This window comes from Lissotriton vulgaris, unplaced genomic scaffold (genome assembly GCF_964263255.1).
Source record: "Lissotriton vulgaris unplaced genomic scaffold, aLisVul1.2 SCAFFOLD_914, whole genome shotgun sequence".
Taxonomy (NCBI): Eukaryota; Metazoa; Chordata; class Amphibia; order Caudata; family Salamandridae; genus Lissotriton; species Lissotriton vulgaris.
In genome coordinates, this window is record NW_028254243.1 from 606,473 (window position 1) to 620,463 (window position 13,991).

At 47.5% G+C, this 13,991-nt stretch overlaps 1 pseudogene; it reads left to right on the forward strand.

Moving 5' to 3' along the window:
- The window catches only part of LOC147659617 (uncharacterized), a 55,964-nt pseudogene that overhangs the window by 11,212 nt on the left and 30,761 nt on the right, over positions 1 to 13,991 (forward strand).

A 13,991-nucleotide genomic window follows, 5' to 3' on the forward strand; every position in this document is an offset into this window, starting at 1 on the left:
AGCTTGCCGGCGCCATTCTAAAATAGTTACAAAAAGTCAGCTTGAACTTTTGACCCAATCCGTTCCGCTCGCGGATTTTGCGGGAAATTCGCGAATCTCGCAGATTGCAAATTTACCGAAAATCCGCAAAATCCACGAGCTGAACGGATTTTCCACCCATGCTTACAGGCAGGCCCACAAACCAATTAAAGTGCTAGGCGTGTGATGGGCATGGCAAAACCCTACAGAAGAAGATATAATAAGTTGAGAGACAGCATATGGGCTCCCTAGGCTCAACATAAAAATGGTGCTAAACAATTCAAAATCCCTTCCTTTTATATTTGATGAGATCATAATGTGCAGTTCCTTTCTATGGTGTTTATAGAGGGATTCATAAAATAAAAGCTCCTCTTAGTATGTTTGACACAGAGTTCACAATACAAAACACCTTTTTTTGTACCTGGGCATTACTGCAGGGTCATCCCAAACATTTTGCCTTCCTCCTCCTACTTTTTGCTGAAATCATTTGTGTTGGCTATAGGACTCTGTGCACTTTACCACTGCTAACGAGTGTTAACGTACTTGTGCTCTCTACTCTAAACACGGTGGAATTGGCTTATACCCAATTGGCATATTTAATGTACGTATAAGTCCCTAATAAAGTTTTAATAGATGTACTCAGGGCCTATAAACTAAATGCTACTAGTGGACCTACAGCACTGGTTATGCCACCAATTTAAGTAGCACTTTGAACATGTCTCAAACCTGCCATTACAAAGCCTGTGTATGCAGTTTAAACAGCTGTTTCAACCTGGCAAAATAACCCTTTTGCCATGCCCAAGCCTTCTTTTTTAGTACATACAAGTCACTCCTAGGGCAGGCCCTGAACAGCCTTGAGGGCAGGGTGTAATGTATTTAAAAGAATAGGACATTTACTTTTAAGTTTTACATTTCTTGGTAGAGAAAAACTCTTACATTAGTTTTTCACTTCTGTAAGGCCTACCACTCCCGTAGGATAACATTGGAGTTGCCTTATGATATTTTAGATGTGTAACTTCTAAATGAGAAGAAATGATCAGTTTATGATTGGTGTTTCTGGGAATACAATTTAAAATCCTAACTTATGGTAAAGTCATATTTTAAATTTCAATTCTGAAACTGACACTTTTAGAAAGTTGATATTTTCTTGCCTTTTTACCTGTAGCCTGTCTTGGGTCACATGGCTTGGTTTAACTGACTGTTAGATTTTGTGAATTGCTTCCTGACAGTTACATAATAGTGGGATTAGGTATACCTGAATGGGCTATCTGATGGCACGATGGGGCAGAGCTTAGCACAGACCCATTTGCAACTGATGAGCATGTGCTCTGCCTTCATACAAAGGGCCTAGTTACCCCACATTGTTACTGCTGCCAGACTGGAGCCAGGGCCAGTAGGGCACGGGGGTAGGGAATTCCTTGCACTTCACAGACACTGTCTTCAAGCTCCTCCCACCTTCCAGAACCAGGGCACCAGTGAACTCTGACACCACCAACTCAGTGCACTTCTGGACCTATGGAAACTCTGATTAAAGAAAAACTGCTGTGCTGCTACAAGGCTTTTCACTTGGCTGTGCTGCTTTCTAAAAAAACTGCTGCCCTGCTGTGCTGACTTTCTACACTCTTGCTTGGTGAAGAAATAGATCAACAACTTCATCTTGAACCCAGGACTCCTGAGTGACTTGTTAGCATCGGATCAGTTTATAGAAAGGTCCTGCTCTTAGGAGTCCAGTACACTACAGAAAAACTGTTGCCTGCGCCTCAAAAATTCACCATACAACACATGTTTCCCTACTGTTGCAGAAAATTAAGTGAGAATAATACATTGTATCCATTCGCAAACCAACTCTTTTCCTACTGTTAGTGACATTGATCCCTCATGGCCCAACTAGTTCCTCACTCTTGCCCTGACTGGAGTGTGAATAGAAAATTGCACCCCTCCGAAATTAAACATTTTCCATACTGTTGCACTGCATGGAGAGGGAGTAGTAAATTCTAAAGCAAATATAATGAGATGATGGACGGAGCACTGAAACTTTTGAGACACTCACCCCCAGTCACAGATCTGGGATGAATGCATCATCGGTCTTTAGCTCACTTTGTCACCCCAATTTAGACCCACCCATATGCAAATCAGTCTTAACTCTGCTCATGGGTACAGTCCGGCCCGAACTGCCAAGCCAGGTCTTCCCTGGAATTGATACAAGCATCCTGGGACCGGTTTTGGGGTAAAAGCCCTCATCAGCCAGGCTAGCTTGAATGCAGTAGCAAAGTGAGCAAGGGACCCACGTCTGGGCATACCCTTCCCAATTAATATGTTATTGGGTATATGTATTTTAAAAAAATATTACATTTTAAATTCATTTTTAGTTTAATAATATTTTAGATTATATATATGTGACAAATATATATATATAAAGTCTAATATAAGTGTGTTATTTCAAAATTATTTAAATGTATTTAATTTGTATTATATTAGTTTTACCTTTTAATATATGTAATGTTTAATTTAAAACCTATATCTATATAAAACATATATCTATAAGTTGGGTCAAAACGTCAACCTATTTTTACAAGCATGGATTGAATATTCGGATCTTTATGGAGGGCATGAATTGTTTCATCTGCCACCTACCTCTAGCTAGGATATATCATGAATATTAGAAAGTACTCTCAAATAGCCTTATCAGTGTGGCCTATGAACGCTGCTGTCTCTATTGGTTTTCTACATTGTTGTTATTCATTACTCTTTCCTCTTTCATGTCACTTTAAACATGAGCACTTCTATGAGCACTGTTTTCTTGCACTATATGGAATAACTGGGATAACAGTCAATAAATGTTTGCATTTTTGACTTATAAAATATCAATTAAAATTATTTCACTAATTCTATATGTGGTTAGTCTATTTTTTCCCTCACAATAATCAATGTATGTTGATAAAGACATAGTATTCAATATTGTATTATCCTTTTCATTCTACTTTTAGAAAGTCGACATTTATCTGTACTTACTGCTCTTTGTGCATGACAGCATGTCCCCAATACATGTCTGGGCTGGGTGACAGCCACACTTTGTGCATTCCATCTAGACAATCACAAACACAGGAAAGTGAGGCTCTCCCTGGAGAGTAAGGGGGAGAGTTGGGTCACACTAGCATCTGAATAGGCAGTGTCCTGTCCTCATACAGAGCACTGACTTACCCCCCAGGGTTAGACTGGCAGATAGGACTGGGCTGATAGGAATCCTTGTACACTTCGGAGAGTTCTTTTGAAGTCACCCTGTTGGAAAGTTAGACCTGGCACCATTGGCGTGGGCTTCCCCTGTATTTTTGCCTTTGCCGCTAGTGTTTTTCCCGTGTGTTCGACTTTGTTTTTGGTGGTCTAGATGCTTTGGGAACTTTGCCCCTGCTGTTCAGTGCTAAAGTGCAAGTGCTCCCTTTGTAAAGTATTGTTATGGATTAGTGATTCCCTGTTTGGCATATTTGATTTACTAGTCAGTCCCTAGTACAGTGCGCTTTGTGTGCCCAGGGCATGTACATCAAATGCTGCAAGTGGGCCTTCATTACTGATTGTGCCACCCACATAAGCAGCCTGTAAATATAACTCAGGCCCGCCCCTGCAGAGCATGTGTGCAGTCTAGTACTGCCATGTCAGCTTGGCAAGTGCACCCACATGCCAGGCCTTAACCTTCCCGTTAGTCACCCCTAAGGTAGGCTCCAGTTACCCCTGTGGGTAGGGTGCAGTGTATGTGAAAGATAGGACATGCCCCGGTGTGTGTGGCATGTCCTGATAGTGAAACACTGCCAATTTTGTTTTTTACTACTCCAAGGCTACCTGTTCCCATACGATGGAATGGGGAGTTTGCTTAGAACATCTCATAAACATAACAACCCCTGGTTACAAGGTAGAAAGATAAAGTTTAGTGTGCCTGATCTATGATTAAAATGCATCTTTTAGTGAAGGTGATTTTTACATTCTGGGTTTGAAAATACCACTTTTAGAAAGTAGGTATTTTCTTGCTTAGCCATCCAGTGTGTCTCTGCTAGGGTGTGTATTGACTGTCTGGCTTTGGAGTGACAGGAGCCGGGGATGAGCAATGGCACCAGAGAGTCTGGATAGACCTGGGCTGCATTTAGAGTAGGGGGAGAAGATTTCCTTTCACCTGTATGGGCCTGGTCTGCCTAACACATTGCTGTCTCCACCTCCTGACAGTAAGCTGCACCAGAGAGGACATAACTGGTTTTGACTGAGCACAGGGCATCCCTGCCACCAGAGAACAAATGATTTTTCTGTATAAAAAGAGGAGCCCAGACCCCAGACTTTTAGATCACTTCTGGGAAATCAAGAGGAACATTTGCCAAGGAAAAGAGCTGGAGGAAATGGAGGAGGAGTACCGCCCCTTAGCTGTGTGCTTTCTGGGGTTGGCCTGCAGTGGCTGTTTCTGCCAAGAAAAGGATAAAGAAGTTGCTGTGTGATGTGTCCCCTGCTTGAGGAAGATATCCAAGGGCTTGAAGTGGAGCTTGCCCCCGGTTTACGCTGTCTCAGGAAAATCAAAGACCTCACCAAGCTTCTGGGCATAGTCTCTGGAACGGCTGTTGCCACAGAAAAAAAAGGGTAACCGACTCTGTCACCAAGTCCATTGCAGGATGCCTGGTCCTGAAGGCACGCAGAGAGCACCACCTCATTTCGCAACTCAACCCAGGTCTCACTGACTCTATCAATGAGCCGCTGCTTGCACTGCGTTCTGTGGCCATCGTATTCCGCATCACTTCACTACATGCTGCACTGACATCATCAACTCCGTCGCTGCCGAACTCGAACATCGACTGGCTCTGTTGATGCATTGTGACCTGCCAGGCACCGCATCGAGCACCGTCTCACCCTGCAACGCAAACGTTAGTCTCATTGACCACATCAACGAGCCACTGTCTGCATAGGGTGGTGAGGACACTACACGCTGCAATGCTTCTATCCACATCACAACCGCGACGGTTGCACTGGACCGGGTCGTACCATCGTGTTGGTGTAACAACAAAAGGTACTGTCTCCGAGCCCGTTGACGTTTTAGCTAACCCATATCAATGCGGTTGGCTGCAATTGTTAGACTCTGTCATATTCAGTATTGCAGAAATCGTGGACAGAGCTACAGAGTCAGAGGATCTGTATTTTCACGTTTTTTCTGCAATTTAAAGGTTATTTTGCACAGTAACTATTTTCAAGAGTTTTGTATGTTGGATTTTTGTCGCGTTTGGTCTTGTTGAGTTAGATAAAGTTTGCTTATTTTTTTTAAAATGGTGTGGTGTTCCTTTGTAGTGTTTTCACTGTGTTACTGTATGCATGCACAAATTCTTTACACACTGCCTCTGAGAAAAGTTGTATGCTCGTGCAAAGCTAGCAAGAGGGTGAGCAGGGGTTATTTTAAAAGTGCATCCACCTTACCAGTTTGTCACTACTGGGGTGGGGGGATGCGGACCGCACCAGGTGTCACTCCATCATGGGGTGACACCAATCTGGTTATGCTGGCTCGCTGTGTAACACAAAAACAGCTCTGCACTGCAGTGCAGCCTCACCTCTACTCTGCTACTTTATCATAGTGCAAGAGAATGGTGCGCAGCACACGCACCTGCTTACAAATTAAAATACTGCAGTCAGTGCAGTGCTCGTTGCCACGCACGCACGCACCACCTACTATAGTGGTGATGTGATGATGGTGCGATGCACGGCGGCGTACCCAGTTTGTGAGTACCAGGGCCGTCAATCTTTAGCGCTACCAATGACGGCCTGGGGACAGCCCCCCGCTGTGCTCCTCTGACGCGTCACGGCAGTTGCGCGCCAGCACAACATCTGTGGAGAGACAGTCTCGGTAGGGAGTGCGTGCGCTGCTAGAATGAGAATTGTCACCTTTGTCGGTGTTTGATATCGCAAGCGCCGTCGTCTCCCCTTCATCCGGTAATGGGTCCGGAGGCCGAGGTTAGCAATATCATTTATATTATGCAGTTTAGAAATGTGGCACACAACAATCAGATCGCAATCGCATTAGACTCCCAGTCCGCAAGGCAGACCCGTAGAAAAAGGTAGAGCCGATGTCGAACAAAAACCTTTAAGTATTGCCCGGCATTAACCGCCTCTCATTCCATTCGAATCTATCAAACAAAGAGGCAGGCGCTGGAGACTGGAAGGCAGGAAACAGGAGTTTATTCGGACAGAGCAGAACACATCAAATCAGACAACAGGGTATCTTCTCGAGGTGCTCTCTCCGCATCTCTGAGGCCTGGCCTCTTATACACATGTTTATGGTCTTTATTGCAGTTTATTACATGTGGCACATTGTTGCAAATACTTTGATGTACGGAAAGACATCCTCGGAATCCCCGCTTCATGCCCGTTCCCACACACATTTACAGTAGAAGTCCCCACCCCGGTCTCAACAGGTGAGGACTGTTGCGCAGCTGGACATTCCGCCGATTCCCGGAATGTGTGCGGCTGATCGGATCTCATGGGGTGGGGGCTTTGATCGGTTGTGGATCCTTTGATGAAAGAAGCTTCCTACTGTAAGGGGGCAAAAAACTGCATCCGCAGGGCCAGGTGGCGGCCTGGGAACGAGCAGGACAATCGGGCACAGAGGAAAGTGGGGTTTATCAAAGGATACAAGATCATGAAAGGGATGGAGGGAGGTGTTTAGCTGGGAACGGGATGTGGCTCTGAGGCAGGGTTGCGCTGAAGGGGAGGTTTATGGCCCAAGCATATGAGAGCGGGGGCTGTCAGCGTGCGGAGGGATGCTTGCGAGGTTAGAGGGAGAGAGAGAGAGACGCGCTGGTTATCGGCAGTGGGCAGAGAAGCCATGGCCTTCAAAATGGCTGCTACTTACACGCACATATGAGCCTGAAAAGGGACAAGATGGCGCCGATAATGTTGATGTTGCAAACTAGATTTTAACAGTCCTCCCTTTTCAACATATCTAGCCAGCTTGTCAGTCCACGTCTATCCCCATTATATTCCTAACCTCGACATCGTACAATGCTTTCATGCGTTCTTTTTTGAAGTCCAGAGTCTTAGGGCAGACACAGTTTGCACATAGTGAACACAGGGGCAGCAAGCATTGAATACCCAGGCAGAATCCACATATTATGACAATCGGTACCAGTATAATCATAAATAACCTCCACCCCCAGTTCTTCACGGTACTCCAGAACCAACCCCCTATCGACCATTCTTCTTGTTCCTGATGAACTTCTGAGGAAAGTCTGTGGAGGTGTTCAATGGCTTTGTACACTGAGGTTGAATTGTCCGGTATGTAGGTGCAACAGCTGGACCCAATAATGCGGCATGCTCCTCCACGATCCGCTAGAACCACATCTAGAACAAGGCGGTTCTGAAGAGCCACCAGGGGGACCGCCTGAAGCTCGGCTGTATTGTTCGTGAGGATGCCAGCTGTAATGTTCATTGTAGTTTCAACTGCCTAGGTCAAATGTCGGATGGCATGGCTGTTCGCCATCAGACCCCAGAGTGGAACAAATCCCTTCATTGCGTCCAGGAACTGTGCTCCGGTGGAGTCGGCTTGCTCAATGTCTTTTGCTCGCCTTTGTCGGTGATGGTTTGCTGGAGCCACATTGGTCGGAAGAAGGATGAAGGCAATGCAGCAGGTACCCCCCCAGCCTTTGGGGAGCCAGGTGTAAGCTTTTTTACCACAAACTAAGTACATATTAGGAGAAGTGACAAAAGAGGGTGGATCTGTTGAGTCCAAAGTTCTGGTGATGCGGCAAGCGCTGTGGCCTACCAGCTGTGTCCCCAGCACTTCGATGCACATAAGGCCTGAGACATTGACGACAGATAGGGCCACAGTCAGGGTGGCAGCTGTTCGTTTCTGGAGGTAGGAGAAGGTGGGTCTGGTTGGGTTGTTGAACACCTCCATTTCAATCTGTTCTTTGACAGGGATGTCCATATGAACAGAGTCGTTGGATGTCAGAGGGCAAAAGTGTGCAGCAGTTCTCCCTGTTTTGTTCTGCCAGACCCCATGAAAGAAATGTGTCATAGTTTCACTGGAAGTGGCATTATCCCTGTAGCTTTCTTGCAAGAGGATCAGCCAAGCAAGGCAGGAGCCGTGAACGGAGAAAGGTGAAGGGATGAAGGGGATGGAATGTCCAGTGGCGTGGGGTAACAACCCACAGATCCAGCAGTTGGTGGCATTGGTGGCAACATTGTGCTGGTGCAGCAATTGCACGAAGGAGTTGTTCCAAAACTCCTTACGTCTTTCTCGGAGTTGAGGTGAAAGAGAGACCAGGTAATGTTCTTTCATTGTGGTAGGCTGTACAGTGGTCAGAAATGTCTAATGAGCTGGTGCGTTCTCTTCCACGATCCAGAGGGTGATCATGAGGAGGAGGCAAAAGAGAAGAGCGATAAAGAGAGCAATAGTCTTTGAGCTGTGGATTTTGTCAGTCTTTGGGTTTTTGTAGTGAATCTTCGGATGTTCGGTTGCTTCCATCATCTTCGTGTCGGGGGCTTCCATCATCTTCATAACGGGCGCTTCCATCATCTTCAAGGGGCTCAGTAGCGGGCAGAACCACAAACTTCGTTTAGCTTTTCTCCTGGTAGCCTTAGTAGTGTTAGGCCACCGCTCTGAGAATGTAACTTAGTCAGTGGTCTGCTTAGCCGAAGCTCCCTCCTTTCGTCGCAGGTTATACCCTTCTCTGGATGGCACAGTGGGATCGGGAAATTCTGTCAGTTCAAGTGTTTCTTCATCAGGGTAACAGCTCAGGGATGGTCGATCTTTGTTCAGCAGCTCTTCTTGGGTGGCCACGTCTTCGGTCATCGTCAGAGTTGAGGAGATCTTTTTACAGTGGTGTGCATGTAGCCAGTTACGCTTGCCTTCCACTCGAAGAGCTGTACAGGTGGTGATCAAAACTTCCCAGGGGCCTGTCCACCGAGGTTCCAGACTCTTTGCACGCTGGAAATTCCGGACCAAGACGAAATCACCGGGTTGGATGTCGTGTCCGGGCCCCTGGAAGCATCAGGAATGGCATGCAACACCTGTTGATGGATAACAGACAGTGTCTTAGTCAGATGGTACAAATAGTCAGACATTAGGACGTCCGGGACGTCGTGAATGGATGTCGGTTTTGGTGCAGACCAAATACTCATGGGTCGGCCGAAAACAACTTCGTAAGGGGTCAAATGGTGTTTGGTGGGGGTGGAACGCATTGATAGCAATGCCAGTGGGAGAGCATCTGGCCATTTCAGTCCTGTGGTAGGCACTATCTTAGCTAGTTTGAGCTTCAGTGTGGCATTGTGTCGTTCAACTAGTCCAGCAGATTGGGGGTGGAAGACTGCATGAAATTTTTGTTTTACACCCAACCCCTTCATGATGAGTTGGATAACTTCAGCTACGAAGTGGGGGCCATTGTCGCACCAAAAAATTCGACAAAGGCCGTAGCGAGGGAAGAATTCTTTCAGTAGTACCTTTGCAGTGGCAATGACAATGTTGTCGCGAGTTGGATAGGCTTCCACCCACTTGCTAAATGCGCACAGGACAACAAGCACATACTTCAGACCTTGGCATCTTTCTAGTTGGATGTAGTCCATCTGCAGGACTTCAAGTGGATGATGTGGAACCCCAAACCCTCCCCGGGGTACTACAGTTCCTTTCCCAGGGTTGTGCTGCAGGCATATCAGACATTGTTGGACCAGTCGTTTAGCAGAGTCTGCGATCTTGTCGTTGTGCCAAACTTTGGAGACAAGTTCAGTCATAGGGGCAGATCCTATGTGTGCAGGAGAGTGTGCCATGGTCAGTATGGGGATCAGGTATGAATTGGGTAGCAACCATTTGTTCGTGTCTTTTGCCTGCCAGCAGCCTTCATCGTCTTTCAGTCCCACAATGCCCATTCAGTCAATTTGTGTGATGAGATGGCCATTTGGATGTCTCTAATAGTCTCCCTAGCGTCCGTCCATTTTCCTGCTTGTGACCGGGTCACGTACATGCGCGTCCTTGTCCTATTTTCAGATGTGGTTCGGACAGTGATGTCGGCCAGTGCATTTCCCTGCCCAATGATGTCTGTCACCTTTTTGTGTGCATGGCATTTGATTACTGCAAGTTGCTTGGGAAGGAGGATCTCTTTAGTCAGAGCAGAGACCAGATCTCCATGTAAGATGGGTGTGCCGTGCGAGGTCAGGAACCCCCTCTCCTTCCATAGGAGCCCAAAATGATGAACCATCCCGAAGGCATACTGGCTGTCGGTGTAAATGTTTGCTGTGGTTCCTGCTGCTAGGATACATGCTGGTGTGAGAGCAATCAGTTCTGCTGCCTGTGCAGATCGTTGTGTGATGCGGGCTGTCTCTACTACAGTTCGGGCTGTGGTAACTGCATAAGCAGCTGAGGTGGTGCCGTCGGGGAGTTTGATGCAAGAGCCATCCACCCACAGCTCTCCGTCAGGGTCTGGGAAGGCTGTGTCTCTGAGGTCAACCCTACTCCTTGTCTGTTCGTCCGTGAGGGTCACACAGTCATGTACAGGGGACACATTGGGGTCGTTCTCAGGTAGGGGCAACAAAGTTGCCGGATTCAGTGTGGTGCATCTTTTCAGGGTGATGTGGGGGGCAAGTAGAGTCAGTTGGTACCCAGTCAGTCGTGCACTAGTCAGATGTTGCGTCTTAGTCTGGTTCAGGAGGGTGTCAACCGCATGGGGCACTAACACCGTGAGGGAGTTCGAGAGTACGATCCCCTCACTCTGTCGGATAGAGATAGCACCGGCAGCTACAGCTCGAAGTCAGGCAGGCAAAGCTCTGGCTACGGGGTCAAGAGTGGCAGAGAAGTAGGCACATGGGCGTTGTTTTGGGCCAATGGACTAGACAGACAAAGCGCATCCCTCCCTTTCGTGGGTGTAAAGGGAGAAGGGTTGCGTGTAGTCGGGGGTTCCTAGGACAGGGGCTGAGCAGAGGGCGTCTCGTAGTTCTATGAAGGAGGATTGGTACTCAGGGGTCCAAGGGAGCGGGAAGGGGACATCTTTAGCCAGCAGGGAAAGCAGTGGTTTCACAATGAGGCTGAAATTTGGCAACCACTGTCGGCAGAAAGAGGTGAGGCCTAGCAGGGAACGGACTTGCTTCTGGGTTTTAGGGACAGGGGCCTCTAGAATGGTCTGAATCCGGTCGGGGGTAAGCTTTCTCCCGTCTTTGGACAAGAGATGACCTAGGTAGGGGACCTGGGGTTGGCAGAATTGCAACTTCTTCTTGGAGACCTTGTGGCCATTCTCCGCAAGGAAGTGCAGGAATTGGATGGTGGCTGTGACTGCAAGTGGAGTGGTGTCGGCCGCCAAAAGGATATCATCAACGTACTGTATCAACACCACTCCATCGGGTAACTGGACAGCATCCAGTTGTCTCTTGAGGGCCTGGCTGTAGATGCTGGGACTTTCAGTGTAGCCTTGGGGTGCTCGACAGAATCTATACGAGCGGGTTTTTAGGGTGAAGCCGAAGAGGTATCGGCTGTCTGGGTGGATGGGGATAGAGAAGAAAGCGTTCTTGAGGTCAACGACAGTGAAGGTGGTGGCAGTGGAAGGAATCAGAGTCAGAATAGCGGTGATATCTGAGACTACGGGGTACTGAGGTACAACTACTTTGTTAACCTCTCGTAGGTCGATGATGAAGCGGTACGCTTTCTCATCTCCTTCACCTTGCTTCTTTATAATGGGTAGGATAGGGCTGTTGCAAACATTGCTAACTGCTTCCTCTACCACTCCTGAATCTATCAGGGACTGGATAATCTTTACCAATGCCTTCTCGCCCTCAGGCGATATCCGATATTGTGGAAGTTTTGTTAGTATTGCGTCCTGTTGAACAATTATGTGCACTGGATCGATCATCATGCGTCCTACGTCTGAGTCAGTCTTAGCCCACAGATATGGAGGCAGAGTGTCGAGTAGGGACGGGTCAGTGTCAGAGATGGAGAACATGCGTCGGGAGGGACAAAGTCTGAGCAGAGTCGGGTTATCGTACAGAAAGACTCGAACTCCATCTTGCAAACACCTAGTAGTAGCTTGGAAATGTTTCAGTAAGTCAAGTCCCATAATGGCATCAGGGGTGTTGGATGAGAGCAAAAACGTTCTGTCAGTGGTGTTATTTTCTAAGTCAAAGGAGATCGGTGTGGACAAGGGATTGGTGGAGGGCGTTCCATCGAAACCTATCGATGTTACAAGTGAGCCAGACAAGGGTGCCCTTGGAATCAGTTGTTTAGATAACGCACTACGTGTTGCGCCACTGTCTACCAAAAATGGAGACTTCGTACCCAGGACCTTAGCAGTGACATAAGGAACTTGCTGGTCAACATAGAGCTCGACTGGATCCCTCCCTTGTCCTTGGTAGTCCTATGCGAAGTCGTGGGCATCGTCGCAGTCAGACTGCTGGTACTGGTTCTGTCGGGGACGGTCAAATGTGTTCGGTCTGCCTGGCCTGTCATTGCTGGTGTCGTTTGTGGACCCTCGTCCCTGTCCTTTATTTCTTGGCCCACCCGCTATTTCTCTTGTATCCCGATTCTTATTCATTTCTGATAGGACCGGACACTGAGATTTCCAATGGCCGAATCCTTTGCAAAATGCACACTGGTTCTCATCAATATCTTTTCGTCCAACATAGGTTGTGGGTGTACGGTCTTTAGGGGGAGGATTTCTAGGAGCATTCGACTGGTAATTTCCCTTGTGCTGCTCTCGTCCTATTGTCACCCCTTGCAACTGTGCAATCATCACCCTCTCCTTCAAGTCCTTTTTCTTTTTCTCGGTCGCTCTATCGTTTTCATTCTTCTGATGCTCGTAATACTGGGCCATCTGAAGGATAGCCGCAGGCTTCGAGGCTGCCCAACTACTTTCGCTAGCCTGTAGTTTCTGAGAGACCTCCTGTGACAAACATTTAACAGAGTTCAGGACAAACAGATGATGTCCGGTTGCAGTGGTCATGTCCTGGCCGCTGTAATCGGAAAACACCGTTTCGAACCGGGAGAAGTATTCCGATACGTCTTCTTGGGGTTTCTGGCGGCAGGCCGTTACTATCGACCAGTCCACCTTCTTTTCTGGGATCAGGGTTTTCAGTTTCTGCACGATTTTGTCTGGGAGTTCTAAAATGGGCTTCAAAGGTTTCTGTCCAGGCTCTCGTTGTCTGTCCACGCCATTGAGTTGTGACCAGGTATGTCCGAACAGCTCAAGGTGGTCGACTTTCCGGATTTGCTTCCACACATCAGCTGGCAGACATAACCCGAAAAACAAATCGATGTCAGCTAGGGTCATAATCGTTGAACCTAAGGCTGTACCTAATTCAGTATAAAAAGCAGTGGGGTTTTTCGTAAATCGAGCAAAGATTTTCGGAACGTCAAAATATCTTGCCGATCCCATGGTTGGTAGACCCAGTTATAAACTACCCTCCCTTTCGCATCGTGATGGTTAACATCACCGTGCGTTCCCAGACCTCGTGGGGGAACCCAGTAGGGAGCGGCCTCCCTTATAGGCATCATGGCGCTAGCTTGTTCTATTCGAGGTTCGGTCGTTAGAGGAGTCGTAGATTTAGCTTCCAAACCCTGTTCAGTGAGGTGGCGGAAAACTTCAAGTGTACACGTGAGGAGGTCCGTCACGTCACACTCGCCCTCATCCCCAATGTCAACCTTCCTATATAGAGTTGTTAGGCTCTCAGGACCTTTGTCTCGGTATCGGTCTTCATAAGCATTTAGGGTATGGTAACAAAATCGCACAGTAAAGTGCAGTCTATGGCTCTCAGCATATGAGTTGTACATATCCATTACGTACTCCTCACTCTTCTTCCGTTCCACTAGTGTCTTTACTATCTTGTCGATCCCTGCTCGCTCATCCTTGCTCAACCTGTTTATTCTAGTGGAATCTTTCCTTCGGGCCTCAGGGTCGTCTAATACTGCTGCTTGTGCTGTATCGAGTACAAGGGGTTCAGCCGGCGCGGAGGCCATGAGGACCGAGGCCCTGGTACTATTC